Raw genomic sequence first — 21,891 nt, 5'->3', positions numbered from 1 at the left:
TAGCAAAATAAATGGGAAAATGCATTTATGGTTAATACTAATATTTAAAAAATGCATTTCTAGTTAACACTAATATTAAAAGACTACTAACATTAGAAGAATATATTAGCTCAATAAATTTAGAAAGAGCATGCTTTTGGAAGTAATATGCTTATAAACATTTTAATAATGATGAGTCTGAATAATAGTTATCTTCCTGGATAGGCATATAATAGACAATAATTTTAATCTTTGTGAATTTTTTGGCATATTAGCATTTATAAAATAAAATGACAAGAAACAAAATACAAAATAGCCTTTAAACACTAGATTTAATTTTTAGTTATTACATTAGATTCAAGTCATGAATCACTCAAGAAAATACAAAATTTACTAACTTTCTAAATATAAAAACAGAATATTTACCTTGTCATCTCAAAATTTAATAAGAAAAAAAGATCAACATCCTTGATACATTCTATATTGACATAATAAAGAATGTCAGGGTGCCTGAGTGGCTCAGTTGGTTGAGTGTCAGACTCTTGGTTTCGGTTCAGGTCATGACCTAATGGATCATGGGATCAAGTCCTGTGTGGGACTCTGCATTCATCTGGGAGTCTGCTTGAAGATTCTCCCCCTCTGCCCCCTCCTCCTGCCCTGTTATCTCTCTCTCTAAAGTGAATGGATAAATATTTTTAAAAAGAGAAGAAGAATATCACATGTGAAGAAAGAAAATCTTAGAGAAAAACTCAGTACTCCCAAATACCTTACTTCACCACCAATCACAAATGAAAGAGTTCCTTTTTAATATCTCACTCAGTGTTCAGTAATGAATGTATGAGCAAGATAACACCTGACTATCCTGAGAAAATACTGTTCTTGCATTATAATTCAGAGTTTAAAAACTAACAAATATTTTATAATAAAAATTATCATTATAATTAAAATTTTAAGCAAAATTTCAGAATATTTTTTGTATCCCTGTTTTATTGTATGATGATAGTATTTGTCTTTACCTTTTGTTTCAGACAAATATGATTTTTAACATTCTCCCATTTCTTACTTAGCCAAAATATTTATTCAGTGTATGCCCAATAATACTTTTTAAAAAGATTAAAATCGGATCCTTCCACTGGCAGAGTATAGTGAGACAGGTGCTCACATATACTGTTGGGAGAGTATGGAAGAATTTTTCTTGAAATTTATTTGCCAACATTTATAAAAAAGGAAAAAAAAACCCTCTGAAATATTTAATAGATGGGCACTTACATAATGGCTGCCTAAATACATTTAATGTTCCCGTTTTTTCTCCCAAAAATACCCAGGGCAAAAATAAACTTTACAAAACACATTCATGGACATAACTCCATCGTTGGTAGGAATGTCACATGCTACAAGACTTATGAGAGAAATTTAGCAATGTTGAATAAAATCAAGTACATATGTACCTTTTAGCCTGGCAGAATCATTTCTAGAAACTTCCTTGAGGATTTGAAGGGTTATATAATGCAGCAGTATTTACAGTCACAAACTATGGAAAATGGCTTATATACATAGACATAGAAAAGTTGTTTTATACCTATATTACAACCACACAATAGAGTACTCTGTTGCAGGAAAAAACAAGGAAGAAAGAATTCTCTGAACTAAGGTTGAATGATTTTCAGGATATATTAAGTGAGAAAAAGCAAACTACAAAAGAGTATAACTTGTATGTTACCTTTTATTTAAGAGAGAAGGATAAAGAAGCCAATAAACATGTACCTGCTCATAATAATAATAATAATACTGTAAGGACCCTCAGCTCTATGGTCAACTAATCTTCGACAAAGCAGGAAAGAATGTCCAATGGAAAAAAGACAGCCTCTTCAATAAATGGTGCTGGGAAAATTGGACAGCCACATGCAGAAAAATGAAATTGGACCATTTCCTTACACCACACACAAAAATAGACTCAAAATGGATGAAAGACCTCAGTGTGAGAAAGGAATCCATCAAAATCCTTGAGGAGAACACAGGCAGCAACCTCTTCGACCTCAGCCACAGCAACATCTTCCTAGGAACATCGTCAAAGGCAAGGGAAGCAAGGGCAAAAATGAACTATTGGGATTTCATCAAGATTGAAAGCTTTTGCACAGCAAAGGAAACAGTTAACAAAACCAAAAGACAACTGACAGAATGGGAGAAGATATTTGCAAATGACATATCAGATAAAGGGCTAGTGTCCAAAATCTATAAAGAATTTAGCAAACTCAACACCCAAAGAACAAATAATCCAGTCAAGAAATGGGCAGAAGACAGAAGACATGAACAGACATTTCTGCAAAGAAGACATCCAGATGGCCAACAGACACATGAAAAAATGCTCCACATCACTAGGCATCAGGGAAATACAAATCAAACCCACAATGAGATATCACCTCACACCAGTCAGAATGGCTAAAATTAACAAGTCAGGAAATGACAGATGCTGGTGAGGATGCCGAGAAAGGGGAACCTTCCTACACCATTGATGGGAATGCAAGCTGGTGCAACCACTCTAGAAAACAGCATGGAGGTTCCTCAAAAAGTTGAAAATAGAACTACCCTATGACCCAACAATAGCACTACTGGGTATTTACCCCAAAGATACAAACATGGTGATCTGAAGGGGCACGTGCACCCAAATGTTTATAGCAGCAATGTCCACAATAGCCAAACTATGGAAAGAACCTAGATGTCCATCAACAGATGAATGCATAAAGAAGATGTGGTGTATATACACAATGGAATACTATGCAGCCATCAAAAGAAATGAAATCTTGACATTTGTGACAACGTGGATGGAACTAGAGGGTATCATGCTTAGTGAAATAAATCAATTGGAGAAAGACAACTATCATATGATCTCCCTGATATGAGGGAGTGGAGATGCAACATGGGGGTTAGGGGGGTAGGAGAAGAATAAATGAAACAAGATGGGATTGGGAGGGAGACAAACCATAAGTGACTCTTAATCTCACAAAACAAACTGAAGATTGCTGGGCGGAGGGGGGTCAGGAGAGGGTGGTGGGGTTATGGACATTGGGTGGGTATGTGCTATGGTGAGTGTTGTGAACTGTATAAACCTGGCGATTTATAGACCTGTACCCCTGGGGATATAAATACATTATATGTTTGTTAAAAAAATAATAATAATAAATAAATAAATTTAAAAAATTAAAAAAATAATAATACCATAAGGATAAACTAGAAGCTAATGAGACCAGTTGTTATGTTATTGTCTGTTACAGCAGTAGCTGTAAACAAAACCGATCTATTAACTCATTGTTCTGTAAGTCAGAAGCCTGGCTGGGCCTGACTGGGGTTTTGTTGAGAGTCTCATGCAAATCAAGGTGCCAGCCAGTCAGAGTTCTTATCTGGAGACTCTGGGAAAGAACCCACTTTCAAGTGCATGCAGGATGCTGGCAGAATTCAATTCCTTGCCGTTGTAGGACCCCCAGGGTCCATGTGTCCTTGATGGCTTTCAGCCAGAGGCTGCTCAGCTTCTTGGCTCTGCCTATTCTCCTTGCCACACGATCCTCCCCATCTTTATGGCAGTAATGTTGTGTCAGATCTTTTGAATTACTCTGACTTTTGATACCAGTCTGGAAAACTCTCCCTTCAGAGAACTCATGTGATTAGACAAATCTGCCTTTTACCTTATAACATAACATAATCATGAGAGGGATAACTCATCATATGTACATGTTCCATGTACACTTGAAGGGGTGGGCATTTATAATGGCCAAAGTCACTGATGGTCATTTTAGAATTCTGTCCACCACAATTTCCTATAAAGGGTGAGTGAAAAGGAGGTTGAAAGAATAGATGGAATTGGGAGAATCCCATCTTTTGACACATATCTATTGTACACTTCAGACAGGGAATCATGTTAACATTTCACATAGTTTTTAAAAAGAATGTTAGCATGGGGATGAGGAAAAAATCCAAAAATATAATTCAAACAAAAGCAAGTGAACCAAGCCAAAAATCAAATAAATAATATAACCATTCTAAAGCAGGAAAGAAAATCTAATCTGGATAACTTCTGAACATAATATTTAAACTATATACCCTAATGCTCAAGGGAAAAAAAACAAAATTTTTAAACAAATATTGAGCTTTAGTTAGTAGACTTATTTTATTCAAAGAAGCATGGGTTAGCAATTTTGAAAATACTTTTTATGTTTTGAGCAAATAAGTGCATATATTGTGGAAAATGGATGCCCTATTTCTCACTGTTGGATAAGGAAGCTCCAGCTGTGGATAGAGGGGGGAATGGAATGAATCCTGTGCCACTGAGTTTGAATGAAGGTATCCAAAGACACTCGTAGTTTCTAGTATATAGATATAGATGGAGATATTATATTTGCATACACATGAACTCGTACATCTGAGTGTAGGTGCATACATACATCTGTTTTGTATATTTGCTGATAGGACCTACAAACAATCATGTCCATAGCATGGATCTAAATGCCATTTGCCACTAAAAAGAACCAAGACTCTTCTGAGAAACGGCCGATTCCTGGAGCTGGAGCAGAGAAAAATACAAAACACAATGAACACATCCTTTTGTGCCAAAAAGTAAGAAAGTGCACAAACAATGATGCAGATATGTCAGATGGACACAGGAGCCAGTCTGAAGGAGCTCAGACTGGCAAAATCTCGGACAATCTGAGCATTCAAATAATCAGAATAAGAGAATACAATCCACTGAAGGGAATAAAATCCATTAGTCTATACTGACATAAATGGATGAATGACTTAATAACAAATGAAATAGATGAGAAGGGAATATTTTTTTCATAGTAGAAACCCAACCAATAATTACAGAAAGAATGATGAAATTAGAACATTACTCTTCAGTAACTGTCATAATAATAATTGATTTAAACAAAATCTCCAGTGGATGCTTAAACTAACATGTGAAAATTTGAGAAGTATCAGGATATTTCTATAATTTCAATGTACCTCTCCCACCCCAAGGTACTTGTTGATTACAAACAAAAAAATAGTGACTTTTTAGTGGAAAAACTGGGCAAACACCATCTCAAAAATATGATCAAGATTACCATGTCCAGGGGCACCTGGGTGGCTCAGTTGGTTAAGTGTCTGCCCTTCTGCTCCAGTCCTGATCTCAGGGTCCTGGGATCCAGCCTTGTGTAGGACTTAGTGGGGAGTCTGCTTCTCCCTCTTCCTCTGCCCCTCCCCCAGCTCATGTGCATGCTCTTTCTCTCTTAAATAAATAAATAAATAAATAAATAAATAAAATATTTTTTAAAAAAGATTACCACGTCCAGACATGAGACACATAGATGCCTGGCGCCTCCTCATTAAATGCACTGAGAAGAATACAATATCACATCTGTGGTATTCTTGCCAAAGTTATGAAACCTAAATCTAATTGAGAAGAAACATCGGACAAACCCAACTTGAGGGACTTTTTACCAAATAACCAGGGCTTGCATTCTTGTCAATGGTCACTTTCATGAACGGCAAATACCGAGGGACTTGTGAATTATAAAGCAACTTCAGGGAACACAACAATCAAAAGCCAAGAATGACCCAGCATTTTCTTCTACGATTAAAAACATCATTGGAACATTTGGCAAATATAAATAAAGCTTGTAGACTAGATCATATCTACACTGCATCAATATTAATTTCCTGGTTTTGATCATAGTTTTGTGTTTATATAAGAGAATATCATCATTTTCAGGAAGTACACGCTGTGGCATCATAGTGTTTAGGGATAAAGTAGCATGTCTGCAACTGACTTTCAAATGAATCAGAAAAAAATTATATATATATATGTACATGAATATTTATGTTTGTAATTATTCATGTATATATATAAATATATATGTTGGATGTTGAGGAATTATATTTGGGGGTGTTATTATAGATATATGTACATATTATATATGTTATTACACATATTATATGTAATATATATAATAACATCCCCAAATATAATTCCTCAACATCCATCTCTGGAAAAGGCTGGGATGGAGGAGGCAAGCATGTGTCCAGAGTGGGCTTCTGGTTCTTTCCTGCTAAATAAAGATATCTAATCTTCACAGCAGGGTCAGCTAGATGCAGAAAAAAGTAGAAAATAGCATGGTCCTCACTGCAGGGAGGCACTGTCATGGGGAGTTACTACATGAAGTTCAAGTACGTTATCGAATACAATAAGCCTGTTCGGGAATAAAAGAGGCAAGAGCCTGTGCCATGACTGTGATCTTCAAATCTTTAGCACTAACCATCAAGAAATAGAATCCCCACAATTTTAGGCTCCCACAAATACTCAGGTTATGTCTTACCTACTAAAATTGATGGAGAGAGTCAGAATTTCCCTTTTTGTTGTGTGGGGAGAAGGTTCTATCTCTCTGGACTGAGATGGGCAATGTGTAAAAGGTTCCCCTCTATACCTTGAGAAGCCTGGCACTTCTTTAGTTTTTGCCACTAAGCAGGACAGAGAACAAAATACTTGCCAATGCCTAACCATCAAAAATTTTATACTCTCAAGACAGGCCCAGGATGACCCAAGCCTCAAAGACAATGATAAATGCTTGCAATGAGCAGTTTTGGGAACAGTCATGTCCTGTCTGGATACAATCAGAATTTACAAAGGAAGCTTCTTCAAGACTCTGGAGGAGACAAAAAACTCCCTCCTCTGAACTCTGAATAGAAATAAGCATTCCCATCAATATCAGATACATGCTGTCCTGGTTGCCTTTTCCCAGTTGAGTGCCTCTTTTTGTTACACATGGTGATCACTATCAGTACTGCTAAAACCAACAGATACACTAGCGACTTAAAAACAACTGGGTCCCATAGCTGCTAAAGCCAGCCCCCACAACCTACCCTGTCAATTCCAGCTGTACCCTAAATAAATCTTCCTCTCTGTGATCTAATTCTATCCTCAACCGTGATACCATCTGCCTCTCCTTGCCTAGGGGCACCAGCCCCCTCTAGAGTAACAACTCAGACCAACTGCTAAATACAGTGATGCAGACTTTCATGTGGTTCTGTGCTTTTTAATATTAGACTTCATGCAATGATGATTTCTCATCCTATTTTAGGTACTTGTATGTTGCTGGTCCCATCCTAGATAAGCATCTGCTTCTCTTGCTGCTAACTAACCTCCAATCTCAGGATGAAGTCTTAGCATTCACTCGTTAAGGAAAGTCCAACGTGGAGCATATTAAAAAATGACAAGAGAAAAATAATGTTGTGAACAATGAGAAAAACCACGTTTTTTCCTTACGGCCTGAACTAGCCGAGGCCATTTGGCCTGTGGTCAGTCAGGCTGTTGTGTGAGAGAAAAGAAGTAGAGAGAAGTCTGGACTTACTTCCTTTTTAGGAGACAGTAACTTCACCCACTTGTAAAGGATGTCCTCTCCAAATGTCAATCACTGACCAACTGTCTTGGTTTTGGCTCACTGCCACCATCCAGGGTTCCCATGGGGTGATTATAGGAGTACTAGTGTGAGGAGGTTAGTGGTGTGAGGCAGGGATGCAGAAAAGGGTCTGAGCTACTGAAGCTTAACACTGTTGGAGTCTGTTGAGGAAATGTGTAAATAAAATGTGCCCCAACTTGGTCCTCCAGATGGCAGTGAAGCTTGAAGAAGATATAAAGAATATGGTCTAGGGCACCTATATCTTAATCATATTAATAATTCTTCTCCCTCTCGTGAGTGTATGGGGGTGGAATAGGTACCTAGTCACCATCCTCCAATGATCAGGAGCAGGAAATAAGCCCTGGTCCTATTAAATGGCGTCTACAAGAAATGACACCTATAAATTTGAGTATTTCTGCTTCTTCTCCCCAGTATGTACCCTACTATTAGAGGCTTGTCTTTTGTCCATTTTCAGATCTCCTGGGACTTCTAATATGGCCAGAAAACCTCCTGGAAATAGTTTTCATTGTACTAAGGGTATAGTTCTGCTTGGAAACAGTGGCATATTAGTTATCCATTGCTGTATAGCCAATTACCCCAAAACACAGAGGCTTAAAAACAAAACATTTATTATTTCAAAGTTTCTGTGGGTTGGGAATTCAAGAGACTCTTAGCTGGGTGTCTTTGGCTTTGGAGCTCCCATGAAATTGTAGTTCAAATGTTAGCCAAGATTGCAATCACATGAAGGTCTTACCAGGCCTGAAGGATCTGCCTTTAAGATGGCATAGTCACAGGGCTATTGGCAAGAAGCTTCAGTACCTCATTGGCCATTAGCAGGTGGCTTCAGTTGCTGTGTATGTGGGGTTCTCCACAGGGCTATGTCTTCATGTTATGGCAGCTGACCTCCCCCAGAGCAAGTGATCTAAGAGAGAAAGGAAGACTGGAGGTACAGTGTCTTTCATCTACTCTTGGAAGTCATATTACATCATTTTGCCCCATCATATTTGTTACAGGTAAGTCACTAAGTACAGTACGCACTTAAGAGGAGTAAATAATTTATGGGCATATTAAAAATTACTGACAACATGGGAAGGATAAAGTCTGAAGGGTCCACGTTTATAATTCCTTGGATTCAGCTGGAGTCTATATATCACAGTGGAATAGATTGAGATTTGTGCTCAAGTGGATTCACGTGCAAATCCTGGTCAAAGCTGGCTTTAAGGGCATTCAGCTAGTGCTATCCCTCAGAGCCTTATCCTGACAAGGGTTCCATGCTTGGTTTACTGTGCTGCCATTGCCATGGCAAAAACCTTAGTAATTGTATCTCTTAACTTGCGTTTTGTAAGTGAATTTCAGTGAGACCACAGAGTAGGAGAGAGCCACAGAACAAGAGTTCACTGCTATTTCTTGCACTCTATTTGCGTATAATGTTCACGAAATCCAGTGAGCACAGGATTCTGGTGGAACCACAATGACCTGGAGTGCTATGAGACTCAAAGCAAGTGTCAGGTGAGTAGGTAGGATCTAGGACAGAGTGAATAGGGCCTCCAGCAGCCCAGAGAGGCCACATTTTCCATTTGAATTATTTGCACGCACTTTGCTTTGAAGGCAATGGCATTCTCTCTCTCTCTCTCTCTCTCTGTTTTTTTAAGATTTTATTTATTTATTTGACAGAGAGAGATCACAGTAGGCAGAGAGGCAGGCAGAGAGAAAGGGGGAAGCAGGCTCCCCACTGAGCAGAGAGCCTGAGGCGGGGCTCAATTCCAGGACCCTGAGATCATGACCTGAGCCAAAGGGAGAGGCTTAACCCACTGAGCCACCCAGGCGCCCTGGCAATGGCATTCTAAGAAACAACAGTTAGTAAGGAATCTTATCATGTCCTTTACTACTCATGTTACTTCCTGTTAGTCAACCACTTACATGGACAAGGATGGCAGAAAGAAAAGGAAAGTTTGGGCAATTCACTATTCCTTTCCTTGTCAGCCTTCTGTACTCACCAGCAACTGAAAATAGAGTGTTTCTGTATTAAGAAGTGAAGTAAAACTATTTGAACTAGTTTTGTGCAGTTTTTACATGGTTCTGGTAAGAATGAAATGTGTGCCTGTAGCATGGAGCTACAAAAGATGAATTGTGTAATTTCAGTGATTCCTCATTAGAGTGAAATGCCCCTACATTTGTATTTAAAGATGTTATTGCACAATATGAGGGTGAACAGTAAAATCTATGCTAATAATATATGATTTTAATTTTTCTTTACTTACAACATTAAATAGCAAATTTAAAAAACACCATGACAAGTTAAAAGACTACGAAAGAATGGGAATAGCTTTATATTTTACTAACTTAATAAAAAATTTTCCTGTTTTTTTTTTTTTAACAAGAGATCCCACATTTCCATTTTGCATGTTTTACACAGAACCTAAAAATGAGGTAGCCACAGTGGTCCTGACTTGCTCTGCTATTTCCCTGTCCCATAATGATTCTCAAATGACTTGTTCCTCCAAACTTCAGTTTCCTCTTCTGTAAATGGTAACTCAGTAGTTTATATCTTATGAGATTGCTAGAAGGATAAAATGACAAGAGGCTTGAAAAATACTAAGCGTGGTGTGTGGCTGGCATATGCTCAACAAGTCAACAATAAATGCTCAAAAAATAGATGATAATATTGACAACAGATAGCTATTGGGTATATCGACTTACCCTGGTCAAAAGACCTCCAGGTCCTAAGACAGGTACGTTGATTTCTCAAGAACAGGGGTGAGTCCTTTTCTGGGTAGGCCACAAGCTTCTTGGTCTCCTGCTGAGCTTAAGAAAGAGTCAAGACTCTTAAAGAAGAGTCAAGCCCACCTGCCCCCCAAGTAATAAAGGTAAGGAGCTCCTAGGATCAATGGCTCCAATATTTCAATTTTACAGATGGAAAACTGAAGCTCAGGGAGAAGAAATAAGGGCCCTGGTCACCCGTTCAGGAACTGGCAAGATTGTCTTAAGTTGAAGATTCTTGACTCCTCGTCCTATTCTCAGCCCTTTAACTTTCAGCCATATAACTCACCACGGGAGAAGTTTCTCTCTCAGCCCTTTAACTTCTCAGCCATATGACTCACCATGGGAGAAGTTTCTCTCACAAAAGCCAGCCAGCAGGCACTGGTGCTGGAGGCCTCATTTGGGAACCAACAGACCAGAATGCCTGCCTCAAAGGAGTTGGAGGGTTAGGTCCCATTCATAGAACACTTTGGACACCTGTGCTGCTTAACTCCCAGTAAGTTCAATTGAATGGCAAACAGAAGAACGATAATAAGTTACGTCTTCGTAGTCAACTCTGCTGCAGAGCAGTGGAAAAGTGGACGAAATTTGCAGAGAGGAAACACAAGTTGCCTCCTTGATCCTCCCTTTTACCCCTGATGAAATTGTTCATCAGGGAACAAATATAATAACTCAGCATACTCCTTATGGTGGTTCTGGCGACAGAGGGGGCAGTCGCATATGGTCCATGAATAAATGATAGTATGGTCCATTGGTAACCACTGGAAGTGTAAATCTCCCCTGGTAAGCACGTGGTAGAAGGCTGGAAGAGGGGGTAGTAGAGTTGGGTGGTCAAGGAAGGGGGTGGGGGGAAGAGGGGAGAAAACGTGTAAGGGAAATGTGCTGAGGGAGGTAATGATAGAGGAGTTTATGATGGGGGTGGTGGTGAAGGAGATGGCAGAGGTGGTGGGGTAGGGAGGAGGTGTTAAGTGTGGGGTGATGGTGGACATCATAGGGAGGTGTGCAGGGATAGGTGGATAGAGTTGATTGGAGAGGACGGGGTGTGACACAAGATCAACCCAGAGTTCTGAATGAGTCTGACCATAGCATTCTCTGTTCAAATATCTGTTTCACTTATATGTTGATAAACTCTGAACTGCTTTCTGTGGCACATGACTGCCTCTTGAATTTCATCTGCCTCCAGACTCTACTCCTCTCACTTTTCTTTCCCGTCAAAAACCAATTTACTAGAAATCCCAAGGCTCGCTTTGCAGTTTCATGACATCCCAGTCATGTTTCTTGTGTTCACAAATGCTGTCTCCACTACATTTGGGAGAAATGCCCTCCCCTCTCTTTCTTTGTCCTTTAAATCTCAGACATCCATCAAAATGTTATCCTCACTTCTTTCCCAGAGCCTTCCCTGGGCCACATGCTCACCTCATCTCCCTCAGGTCTTGCCACTGACTAATGCTCTCTACATGCTGACTCTTGGTTTGCTGGACCGAGCGGAAGGTACTGCTAGCAGTGGAGGTATAGGATGAGGGACTGGAGACTCTGAGAGGAATGATAACACAACTTACAACTAAGAGGGAAATATGAGGACAAATTTTTTGTCTTTGGGACTGAGGGTAGCAGAAGGGAATGGAAACAAAAGATAAAATGAGACAAAGACTCCGGGTCAGAAAGTGTCTCAGTTGGGGCAAGATGGGGGCTCTTCTGGCAGTAAGGTCCATGGTAGGATTTTAATTCCCCCAGGAGATGGAATTTTCCCTGTTTGTCTTAGAATGTTAAATTTACTCTCCATTGTACTACATCTTAGTAGAATTGGCCCCAGGATTTATCTTTGGAAACTTCTGAACTTTAATCACTGTTACTTTTTGTCCCTAAAGTTATATCTCATCCAGTGACTAAGCCATCAAACTGAAAAGAAATGCTATCTCATTGCTAAGTCCTTGGGATTATCTACTTACAGTTTTGCAGCCATTGATGTCAGTCAATGACATCCTATACTTGATTAGACTGGAGGGGGAATTCCTCCTACCCATGAGCATCCTTGTTTTCCTTGAGGTGCCACTCCCAGCTCTTCTAGTGCCATCTTGACTGTCTCTTACCCTCAGAGAGTTCTTTCTCTCACGCTTTCCAAACTATGGCAAGAGAAAAATGCAAAACAAAACAATAATGAAAGGTTTAATGACAGTCTCTTCCACTATAATGTGTTAATTGACTTCTTAAGAAGTCCAATATTACAAAAAGTCATGTTATCAAAACCACCATTACTCCAGGAAAATACAGGTTATTGACAAAGAAGGTGTAGATTAAGAAGGGTAAATTTTTTCCCTGAAGAAATGTAAAAAAGAAGTAAGAAAAAAAAAAAGAAAGAAAGAGAAAGAGAGAGAGAGGAAGGAAGGAAGGGAGGAGAGAGAGGGGAAGGGAGGGATGGAGGGAGGGAGAAAGAAAGAGAAAGAAAAGAAAGAAAGAAAGAGGAAAGGAGGGAGGAAGGAAGTAAGGAAGAAAGAAAGTGGATTTTAATAGTTTTATTTTGTTATGGCTGAAGTAAGCAAAATATAGCAACTTGATTATTAAGTGACCCAAATAAATTTAAATACCTCTGAGAAGAATTTTCAAAAGTGAAACAATGTTCTAAACTAGCAAGTATCTAGGTAAATTTTAAGACCGGTTCCCAGTTATCAATGTCAAACAAATTTGCAAGTTGCCAAGCGAATAGCCAGCTACTCAGACAAAGCAGCTGTAGATTCCTATAATGTCTTTGTAAAGTCTCTTTTTCCCTAATATATGGCCATGTGCTATACTAGTCACCAATTACAGAAGCATTTTAACCAGCAGTAGAGGGCATGAGGCCAAGTACATGGAATGAGATTATATAACCTTGAGTAGCACAGAAGTGACTGAAATACAAAGGGATAATTGTAAGGAGTTGAGTATAAAAAATAAAGATGAACATCCTCATTTTTACATTGCTTGTAAAATGGGTGCCATTTAGCTTTAAAGGAGATATATTCACAGGAGTGAAATATGGTTCAAGCTAAGGGGAGGAGGTGGTACTCATCAGCCAGATTAGGATTGGTAAAATCCAAGGACAGAGAGATTCTGATTTTAAGAAGAGAGCTGGATAGGAAGAGAAGGAGGAACTGAGAAGCCGAGAATCAGACATATATAAGGCAGGCCCAAGGAAGTGGATCTGGAGTGCAAAGACTGGGGATGGAGTCAAAGGGAGAAAAGGGCAGGAAAAGAGATGATTAAAAATCTCAGTTTAGACACATGTTCCTGAGGATAAAGCCAGGACACTGGTAGAATGGCCAAGTGATGTGGCCATGATCTTCAGCTCAAAGAATGCTAGAGTGGGAGGGACCCCAGAACTCATCTAATTTAAACCATTCATTACCAGGAGAGTACAAAAGGGGGCCATGACTTGCCCAAAGTGGTGGAACTGGATGTTCCAGCTTTAATTCAATGCTTTTTCTGCTACATCACGAAGCCAGTTATAGATCTTATGGGAATATTCAGGACCTATCTCAGAATATATCTTTCTCTTCTAGAAATAGAAGGTAGAAAAGCAGCCAGTTCCACTTGGAAATAGCAAGTGTGGTGAAAGAACTAGCCTTAAATCCCTGCCCAAATTAATATCTATTCTTCCAGTACTTACCAAGTTCAAGACATGTGCTAGGCACAAGACTGAAGCCACAGGCTCAGAGATTGTTGCACTGTTAGACTGTAAGCCCGTCAAGGTCAGGGATCAAATTTCATTTACCTTTCCATCTCCGACATCTTGCAATAGTCATCTCTTAATAAATATTTGTGTCTTTCAACCAGCCATGACTTTATCCTCAGGGACCCTTGCACCCTTATTCCCCTTATATTACATAAAGATTCACTGAAATAGGAGAAGTCAAGAGAAAAATCCATAGTCACAGAGTGAATTAAGAGCAGAACTTAAGTCTGCCCTTCCCTTTGTCCTCACCATTTTTTTTGCCACTTTTTCAAGAGGACTGGGACACAGGTAAGGGCTGAAACAAAAATGAATCATAATAGGCATTTGAATAATCTAAAAGGCATAGTCTAGATGAAAGATCTATAAACTGGGAAATGAAAACCCAATAAGAATTTCTTTAGAGTCTAAGGCTGGGACTGTTCATAACCATCTTGATATTTGTAGCATCCAACACAGGGGTGGCAGATAGCCCCACATTGCTACTAAAGGAAGCAGCTCCAATTTTAAAGTAATAAACAGTATATCCTGTAGTTAAACTGCTCCCCACCTTCTGTTGAGTACCAGTTTAGTGCTTCACACTTGAATTAAGTTGACAGTAACCTTCAGAACAATATCATGTGAGATAAACACAATGGTTGTAGCGTGTGCCCTGCAATTCTTTTCCTATGGGAAAGCCAGTTTCAGTGATGATTTGACAGTCAAATGAGGTCGACATCAAAATAACACAGCATGTACTGGACTGCAGGCAGTTAGCAAGGGAAAAGAACAAGTGTTTTGGAGCACTAAACATTGGGCAACAGACATGCTCCTTGATAACATTATCCAAAGATGGTGGCAGTAAATGAAATTCAATAATCAGACTATGAAAGAACACAGTTTGAGCTATGGGTAGACAGAGAAAGAGAGCCATAATCCAGGGTCTCTAGAGGGTTTCTCAATTCTTTAAATGTCCTCGAAGAAGGGATACCCTACAGACTGTCCAGGACCATCATTCCAGTTTATTATACCATAATGCTAATGGTATGATTAATGACGTTTTACCAGAATAAGATAGCAATTCGTATGGGTTGGATTGTGTTTTTAAATTACCAGCGAAAAAACAAATTCCAGTTGCTTTTTGACCTAGCAGAACAGTCTTCACAGAAAAGGGGATAAAGCAATGTTAATGAAGAGCAAATATAAATATCTTGGTGAAGGAACATCAGATCAGAATGTAATTCCCTTGTTCATGTTTTTCTTAGAAAGCATTTCCATTCTGCCTCATTCTGGGAACAAAGCCAAAGCCTGCTTTAGAGGAACAGAGATTTCCAGGAAGTTGGGCGGGTGAGGGTGGCTGGGAGGGTTGGGACCCTGGGGAAGGTTTGTTGTTGGGGACAGTTCTGGCGCCTATGTGCAAGCCTGGGAAGGATGAGGTGCCCAGTCTGCCTCTTATTCTCTAACTGACAGGGCCTCTGAGAAATGTTTAAGGGCCAGGGAGGGTTAAGATTGAACCAGAAGACAGAGCCTCAACACCTCCCATTCCTTTTCCTCAAGTAATTAACAAACCACAAAATCAGGGTGGGAAGGGAGGGAGACAGCTAAGCCGAGGTGGACATAGGCAACATTCCCTGCTCTCTCTGCTGGTTACACCTACCAATGTCATGCTAGACACAGATTTCACAACATCATCAGTTTTGCCCTCCAAAACCTATCTTAGAAGCAGCCCTTAGACAGCAAGAGCCACTCTCTTCCTCCTTTCTTGCTCTACACATCACTCTGTTTCATCTATGTTTCCATCATGGTGACTGAAAACAGAGCAGAGGTCTAGGATCCAGAAAGGAAATGAGGATATAGGCTAAGGCTTTTAGAACAGAGAATTGAACAAGTTATTTGTTAGATGTTTTATCTACCTGCCTCATTCATAGGATCTTCACAATTCAGAAAACTTGGGCTTCCATCCTGGTTTTTACACTAAAAGGTTGAGTGATTGTAGACAACTCATGCAACTTTGGTCTCTTTACTAAGAAGTGCACCATGTGTGTAGAATGGGGATAATGGTGTTTTTCTGGCAAGCCCCAAGAGCTAATGTAAAAATCAAATAAGATAACATACGAGGAAGCTTTGGTGAGCTGTAAAGTTCTGGAACACATGGATGGGACTGTCATTAGTTAAGAAACTGCCCTTGGAAATCGTCTGCCTGAGATGGGGTTTTCCCCCCATGAATCTCAAATGTGTATTCTTACTCTCATCCCAAGTCACTTGAAAACTAACCTCAGAGACCTAACCAAATCTTTGGTACCAGCTGGTATACCCAACCTCTTGTCCTGCCACTGCCTTCATTGGCTATGTAGCTTCTGAATCTAGAAAGCAAATCTCAGGTTCCAGCAATAATGAAGCAAGCTCAAGATCCTCACATCCTCAACCTTGAGGTTAATAGAGAAGGAGAAAGCATTAGGGTATGGTGAGAGAGGGTGTCAGTACAAAGAGAAGGTGGGTGTAGGAGGGAGCACATTGTCTTGATGGTAGAAGGAGCTGCCAGAATGATGCCTTCTGGGAGGCATTGTTTTCATGGATGATCTGGGACAGAATAAGAGCCACTAGAGGAGGAAATTAGAGAGGGAGACCGTGGGAAGCTGGCAAGGAGAAATTTGTAAAGGAGGGAGAACACCGAGTGTGCTAAACGCCTGCTATGAGGCTATGCCACCCACTTTCACATACATCTATCATCTCATGGCCTCCAGTCTGCCTCCTGCCTTGCTTGCTCCTAATGTGTGACATCACAGGATAGCAGACATCTCCAGGTGGGAATATTCTAGTAGCACACACTCTTTAGGAATCTAGACAGTACCCACCCACTGACTGCTGGAATTAAAAGTCTGGGTCAGGAAGAGAATTTGTGGAGAGAAAGGCGGAGAGGAACTTGGGGTGATGCTGATGGTAGAGGCATATCTAACTTTATTAGGAAAAATTCCTGAACAGCAAGTCAGACTCCTTCACAACTGAAGCACAGTTGAAGTACAGTGAGCCTTCCTTTCTTCCCTCCCCAGCTGCTGTATCTACTGAGCCTCTACCAGCCCTGGGCTCAACCTCTAGACTTCCATCACCATGATTAAAAGCTGAGATACATTTGTATTCCAATCCCAGATCCTTCACTCATGAGCTGTGCAGCTCTGCTTTGTTAGTTCAGACTCATCTCTTTTATCAGGGTTAATAATGCCCGTTAGGTGTTCAGAAAAACTGAGATATGTATGGAAAATCTTGAGCTCAATGCCTAGTTCAATAATTGGAGTGCTTACTATTATTTTATTATTAATCATATTATTACATATTATTAATCATCTGTTGCCTCCTAGCTACTTTCTTGAGGACAAGTAGATATCACATACTATCTGCCAGGCTGTTGTACAAGCCATTGAGACTGTAAAGATAAAAGAGAAGATCCCTGGCCTCGAGGAGCAAGCAATCTGAAGTCGACAAGTAATGAGAGCTTCAGATCACAAGGAGACATACTGGTTGTGGTGCTGTCTTTGACGGAGAATGGCAGGCTTGTTTGAGGGGCTCCAGATGATTCTCTTGGGGGCTGGGGAAGGGTGTCATGGTAAATTCCCCAGGATGGGGCTGTGTCACCCCTCATCAGGATCCTTCAGAGGAACCCCTGCCTGGACTTGTGCTAGGCCTACAGCCTTCGAGCTCTCTTCCAGCCTGAGTAGACTAGAGCTTTAAGGAGATGTTTCAGGGCCATTCAGCCAAGGGGAGTAGGCAGAACTGGTAGCTCCTTGGCCTCTTTTGGGGCCTCATCAGAGCAACTTTGATTGTATCTGTTTTATAAATTGGTAATCTGAATTAGATTTGAAGAAAAGGTCAAGCTGATAAACATGTGCAGAAACCCTCAGGCTAAATAATTTCTGAGATCCTTTCCAAAGATGGGGTGCAAGCATTCTCTTCAGGCTGTCCAAGTGCAGACACCTCTGACAGATGTTGGCTTCCTGTTCATCCATTCTCAGGGCCTGAAGGTTTTGTGAACAACAGTGGTTCTCTGTCCAGGGTGCTTTAATTCCACCATGTTATTCACAACATATTTCGTAGCACCTCCTTATCATTCCAATCCTTCCCTATAACCCCCATAAACACAGCTCATTCTCACCAATTCAGAAATCAGAGAAGAGGGTCAATTGATCCAAAGAGAGGTTTAATCTGTTGAGGATTGCTAGAGAAGGGAGTTTTCTGTTTGCAGAAGGACCCAGTGAAAGCATAACAATGGGTTAGGCAACTGTTGACTTAATTTTAACTCTATTTCATAAGCCAAAGTCTTGACCTTCAAGTCAAAAGTCAGGCTGTCAGAAATATGCGAAAACAAGCTCTCCATGGCAATAGGAGGCTCAGTGTCCCACTAAGGAGGCTCTCTGAAGCTCCGGAGAGGCTGGAAGGGGACTCTCAGCCTGAAAACAGGGCTTGGTATGAGTTTTCTCATTATGTGGGGATTGCTCTTAGATTGAGTTGAGTTCTACTTAGCAATACAACTTGGAGGTGAATAGTAATTCAAGGTCATTGTTGACTTTGTTATCACTTTATGATAAAGGGTAAAGTCCTTTGTTTAAGAAGGAAAGACAAGAAAAGAAAAGAGAGGAAAAGAAGAGAGGGAGAGGGGGAAAGAAGGATGGAGGGAAAAAGAGGGAAAGAAGGAAAGATGGAAGGAAGGAAAGAAGGAAGGGTGGGTGTGTGGGTGGGTGAGAGGGAGAAGAAGAATCTTTGGAAAATAAAAATCACATTGAGTAAGTGAATTCCAATGTGCTTCTTCAGAATAATAGCCTGTGGTATAATCATGTATCTTAAGATTTAAAATTCTAAATATTTTTTTAATGGGGTTATAAACTTGAAACAGAACATAAAGCTGTCAAGATCTTTTTGCAGCCCAGTGTTAGGAGCAACTGATTAGGCAATTCAGCCACTGTATATAAAGCATAGAGTATACACTTTTTATATAAACATCTTCGTGTTCCTAATGGTTCCATCCCAAATCAGCTGATTGTGTCATGTGTCACAGTCACCCCATCTTTCTGCGAAAGTAGAAGTATCCATGTAAAATAATTATACTACAAGCCTTTGTAATTTTGGTGGTCTGTTTCTTGTTTAGCAAATGTCAAAATCTAATTTTATATATCGACTCATCCATGTCTTTGAGTAAAATGGGCTGAAATCCCAATTTTATGATACTCCATGTGTTTATAACTAGGGATCTTACTACAAACTTTAAAGTCTCATTCTTCCATTTGGAAATTTATCTCATAGGCACCATGCATATTTTGCCCATGGATCCAGGAACTCTGCTTGGATAGAAAGTTTTTTTGCCTAGGGCAGCTCATCTGCTCCAAAGGGTGGGGAAGGGTACACGGCACTGCAAATCAGCTGACAAGGAACACTGTTGTACGTACACAGAGGGTAGTTAGGTGAAGATCCATTAGAGCATCGCTTTACTCTGGAGTTATGTACTGCCCTGGTCCTATGCAGAACTTCAGAGAGAAGCCCTCTCAAATGTAGTTGTCCTGTGCATTGTTAGAGCAGTATTTTACTTAGTCAACTTCAGCATTTATTAAGGTATGTGTTCTCAGCATCTTTGAGTGTCAGGTAAGAGGCTCAAAATTTCATTTCTTATAGCCACGAATGTGTGCTGAAGACCACTGGGGTGTCTTGACATCAAAATATCCTGTGTAGGAGTTTTGAGCACATAATATTCACACCTTCTCTCTCAGAATTCTGAACTAATCGAAACCTAGACCCAAGAATTGACTAGAGATTTTGGACTTAAATGCTTGCAGAATTGAACCAGAGAACACTTCGGATATGAAGTCAAATAGGTTGCCTTCTACTTGCCCTTGTGATGAAATCTTGGGACCCAAGGCCAAATAAATCCTGATGCTTATTCAGTCAGCCACAAGGAAAATGGAAACTTCTCCAGGAAACAGGAAGTCTTGGGGAGATAGGCATGTATGGATGATAAGCTTGGATATGTTTCTGACATTCAGTTGCTAACTGCAAATTGGCAGGAACATGGATCAATGGATTGTGGTCTTCCTCTCTTTTACCAATCATATAAATCTCCTCCTCCCCATGGGAAAAAGCCAGCTGGGTCTAAAAGGAGGTGGAGTGGAGTTCTTGGCAGTGATTTTGTTAGGACTAAAGTTACTCTTCTTTCAGCCAGCAGAGTGTGTGATGAGGGAAACTCTTTGTCTCTATGTCCTCCTAACTGCAAATAGCAAGATAGGGGAAAGGGCAGTGAGGATCAGGGAGAGCATAGATTTTAGACCCTGGCTGCCTTTGTAAGCCCTCCTTCTGCCATTGGTTAGGTGACTTTGGGAAGCTTCTTTCATCCTCTTTACGCTTCAGTTTCTTCAAAAGTAAAATGAGGATAATGAGTGTTTTTTTCATATCATTGTTGTGAAGGCTTAAGGAAATAAAAATTAAAGTGTTTGCCACAATGCCTGGGCAGCAAGGAAGGCTAAGTATATATGGATTCTCTGGTGTTAGTTATTTGGGCCCATTGAACAGAGAGACTTCTTTTCTTAATTTTGCTTCCATGATTGAATTTCCTTCCTCGTATCCATGCTTCTATGCTCCAGTGATGGCACAAGAATAAAAAGCCAAATCTATTGAGATGGGATGGTGCAGGCAAAGATGAGCAACTGTCTGCCATAGACTCAATTTTCTAAAACTCTAGTGCCCATTTTGTATAGAAGAAATTGGGCGAGTCACATAATCTTATGTGCCTAGTCAATGCCCCTTGACCTGTGATGGGCCCACATTAGTCTATACATAGGAGGAAGACACTCAAGTCAAAGGAAAGACTTGCTGGTTTATAACTCTTAGGTGAGATCATCCCCACCGATAAGTCAGAGCTAGACCAAAAAGAGTCAGTGAAATCCATTTCCTTTGAAAGCTACTTCCTTCAGTGACCCTCTGGTAGTCACACCATGGGGCTGGTTTGAAATGGTGGAACTGAGCTGAAGAGGAAGACCAGAGCTCCCTGAGTTTATCTGAAGGAGAGACAGTGAGAACTTTAGTGAGTTGTGACTATGAGATAATAATAGGATAACTAGGATAATAATAGTAACTAGGATAGTTGAAATCCAACATTTTAGTAAATTTAAAAATTGTGTATGCTAGATTGGTTTTGTTCAAAGAATTAGTTCTCGTATTCACTTTTATTGGATTTGCATGTTGGTTTTCCAGGTCATTGATACCTGTACTTGCTATATAGATATCATGCTTCCTGTTCTTGCTCTGTTTATTTTTTCAAAGAATTAAGGTGAATATTTGATCTAGTTATTTTTATTCTATCTTGTTATAAAGGAAGTTAAGAATATGAATTTGTTCTCTCAGTGAGGCTTTGGCTATCTCCCATACATTTAGTAATATAATGTTTGTCATAGTTTAGTAGCTCATTAATGCTATTACTTTCTAATGAATACTAATTGACATTTGATCTCTTATATCCAATATGCATACAGGAGAGAGTTTCTTTTTATTATAGTAGGTGTTTCCTTTATACATTTTTAAATTTTATCTTTTAAAGAATTTTTACTTATTTATTTGAGAGAGAGAGCATAAGCAGGAGAGGGGTTCAGAAGGAGAGAGAGAAGCAGACGCCCAGCTGAGCAGGGATCCCAATATGGGACTCGATCCCAGGACCCCAGGATCATGGCCTAAGCCAAAGTCAGACACTTAACTGACTGCACCATCCAGCCACCTCTACATTTTTAAGATTTTAATGTCATTATTAATTGATGGATCAATGTTGCTATTATTAAGATTTTCTTTCTGGTAGAGTATAGTATGGATAAATGAGAAAGAGTTGTGAGATCTGTTTATCAAAATTTAAATATATATATATACATACGCACACACACAACAGATATTCACATGTATCACATATATATATCATATATCCATATATACAGATATATATCAGATATGCACATATATGTACACAGGGTCATGTACATATGTATTAATGTATCATTAATTTTGTTGTTTACATGC

Source organism: Meles meles, chromosome 9 (genome assembly GCF_922984935.1).
Source record: "Meles meles chromosome 9, mMelMel3.1 paternal haplotype, whole genome shotgun sequence".
In the NCBI taxonomy this organism is placed as follows: domain Eukaryota; kingdom Metazoa; phylum Chordata; class Mammalia; order Carnivora; family Mustelidae; genus Meles; species Meles meles.
This window is presented reverse-complemented; position numbering follows the sequence as displayed.